This window comes from Camelina sativa, chromosome 5, assembly GCF_030686135.1.
Source record: "Camelina sativa cultivar CO46 ecotype springtype chromosome 5, ASM3068613v1".
Taxonomy (NCBI): domain Eukaryota; kingdom Viridiplantae; phylum Streptophyta; class Magnoliopsida; order Brassicales; family Brassicaceae; genus Camelina; species Camelina sativa.
Genome location: NC_141884.1, coordinates 11316388 through 11319669, shown reverse-complemented (window position 1 = coordinate 11319669; position 3282 = coordinate 11316388). Strand labels below are relative to the sequence as shown.

Sequence of the window (3282 nt, the reverse complement as noted above, 5' to 3'; positions counted from 1 at the left end):
CTGCGCACAACAGAAATAAACATCCGAATATTAGCATGCGATATTTAAGATCGAACCATGCACTCAATCAATAGGACATGCGGTATTTGAGACCGAACCATGCCTTAGGCCATGCGATATTTAAGATCGAACCATGCCTTGCCACATTTGGTTTATGGTTTAAATTCATGCATGCAACAAAAGCAAATAGTCTAAGCATGCAACAATTTTAGATAGGATTTCCTTTTTCTTAAGTTTCCTATTTAGTCTAGGATTTAATCTTTTAATACTTTGGATAATTGCTAAATTAATTTAGGAACTTATCCTAATGTTTTAATTCCAAAAATATATGCTTTTAATCATTATGGAATTTTAACAAAATTTTTCTCTTGATCAGATTCAATCCTAGATCACAAAACTAATTCATGCAGCCGATTAAACATTCTTATGCGAATTCGATTTCTTATATGAAGCATGAACAATCCAAGTTTTAAATCTCCTAGAACAGTTAGATCAAATCCTATCTTATGATCCTAACAATTTAATTCTAGATTCTTATGCAACACAAACAATCAAGCAATCATAGACAATTTAATCAACCAATTCGGATTTTTAAGTTTGATGTAATATAGTGCAATTTCTCAAACAATCTAACAACCTAAACAACTGATTTTAAGTTTTAGGATTTAAAGGATTTAAGTTTTGTTAGATTGTATACTTGGATGTCTTAAGGGTCCGATATTTTAAAGGTTCAATTCGGTCATAGGGTTTTGAGAGGGTTCGATATTGTTTACCTTAACACCACAAGGATTCTGACCAGATATGATCTGGGAGCTAAAGACCTCAGATATCTCACAAACCTAGATCCTCGAACAACTTCCACGAACCACGAACTGCTTCCCGCGAACTCGAACTGCTTCCCGCGAACACGAACTGCTTCCTGCGAACAGCTCCTTGCGCGCGAACTCACCCCCGAACCAAGTAACCACAAACCTCGATAAGGTTTTGAGAAGATCTCGATCACGAGCTAAGGATGCTCGTGTATCAATAGAAAGAACTTCGAGACCAAGAGAAGATCTCGAAGGAGATGAAGAACAAGAGGCGGTTTAGGGTTTTAGGGAAGAAGAGAGAATCGGCGGCTGCCTTTAGGGTTTTAGGGTTTGAGGCTATCGTGCTGATAACGTGTTATGAATATAGAGTTTAGGGATAAAGCTCTTGTTATTCTTATTGATTAATCCCGAGGTTACATGCATATATATAGTAGAGTACAAAGCTAAAGCTTAAACCGACATAATAGAGTAATGGCCGAGTAAGGCTTCGGCTCATGGGCCGAATGTGTGTGGACTGAGTATGGCCGATGGACCGAGACTCCATGGATAATATACGGGCCGGTCTATTGAGTCAACTAAGTATTTCACAACACTATGCAAATTTTAGATTAGTTTAATACTTTTTATTATGCAGTTTTGTTTATGATTACTTAAACTTTTTTAAGTTTTTTAAAGTAGATGTTTCTTAATCTACATTCTTTTGTTTAAAAAATTTATATTTTGAAACGCAGGAAGTATTAAAAAAAAGTTCACTTGATTATGATGATTGGTGGTGATATTAAATTCTTTTAGAAAAATAATATTTGAATTAATGAATAAGCTAAATTCTAATTACAAGATAGCAAAACCTAATTAAATAAAGTAATGCAAAGAAGAAAAAAGAAAAAGGAATATGTTGTTTCAGTGTTTAACAACGAACCTTCACTCGCTATTACAAAAGGAAATTAAAGTGTAATAATAAAAGACAAGACTAGAATGCTAAGATCAATGCCAACAAGCTGAAGCCGATCCAAGAAGCCGACTTTGAGGCACCACTTTGAAGAGGTGATGGAGCCATCTGATGCTGATACTGTGGAGCGTTGGCTGGTGAAAGAGACGAGGAAGAGCTTGGTGATCGGACAGGTGCAGGAACCGGAGCAGCGACGTGACCCAACGAGGCTGGCAAGACATGGATCTGAAGCTTCTGCCCTGACTTGCAGTGACCAGGAACTCCGCATATGAACTGTTGGACTCCCGGTTTGGTTAGAATGATTGAGTCGGACCCAGTATTGTATGTCACAAGTGGTTTAGACGATTCACACAGCTGAAAATCATTGTGAGTGACTTCAGTGACGTCGTGGAAATTGTTGTTGTATGAGAAGACCAAAGAGTCTCCGACTTGAAAAGTTCTTGATGAAGCCCAAGCCTCGTAATCAACTTCTATCATCGTCCATCCCTTTGAGTCTCCGACCTTGTGAACGGTTCCTCCAACGGTAATTCCAAAAAGAGTTACAAGAATCAACAAAGAAGTAAAAAACATGTTCTTCTTAGTCAAAGCCATGATCGTGTTTTTTGTTCTTAATTTGGGAATGAGAGAAACAAGTCTGAGAGAGATGATCAATGGAAGTAATGAATTTGTTTGGTGAGAAGTTGAGAAGGAGGATACAAATTCTTATATAGAGCCGGCCGAGGGCTCGGTTAAGATAATCCTATCCCTTTTGGGATTTGAAGATTAATTTGATAATTCCTAGTGACTATTTGATTATGTTTTGTTTAGGTAATATCTTTCCCTTTTTCCATATTGGAGATGATACCATGACGTCTCTATTATGAAATCCTATTTTTTTCAGCAGTTTTGTTTTAACAATAATTTGGTTTAAGATATATTTTTAAAAATTTTGTTTAGAATTAAAAATAAAATCATTAATATTATTAATAAAAGAATTATAAATAAAATAAAGAAATGAATGACTAAAAAACATAACAAAAAGAATTATGATGTATACAAAATCTACATAACATATCTTTGATGACACCTAATGTTATAAGATCATATGGAAGGATTTGTATTTATTCTTATAATCATAAAGCTATTGGTTACATATGTTTAACCTAGTTTCCTTATATAAAGACTAATAGACTATCATTATGATTTTGAGGATCATCATAATTCATGAGCTGCATGGTTGAAAATGTATAACTGAAGAAAACATTTAAATAAAAAATGGATACGACAAAACAAAAGAAACATCTTTCGCAAATAGTGAAATACTGTACCCCTAAAATTATTTAGTAAACGAATCATGATATAGCTATCAAGTGTCCTATTTAGAAAGTGTTTGTGCATGTGCCTGCCGATTTATAAATCTTAATTTCTTCATCTAGGGGTTTCTTAGTATATATTAGTAATAAAACTTGACTTTATATGAAATTTAGTACGAAATCTAGCTAATAATTCTCGATTTTATAGTTTCATACCACAAAAAAACGTTTG

General features: G+C 34.5%; 1 pseudogene; it reads right to left on the bottom strand.

Moving 5' to 3' along the window:
* Positions 1 to 1779: 1779 nt before the first annotated feature.
* On the bottom strand, positions 1780 to 2441 carry LOC147943570 (mavicyanin pseudogene; annotated as a pseudogene).
* Positions 2442 to 3282: the final 841 nt, after the last annotated feature.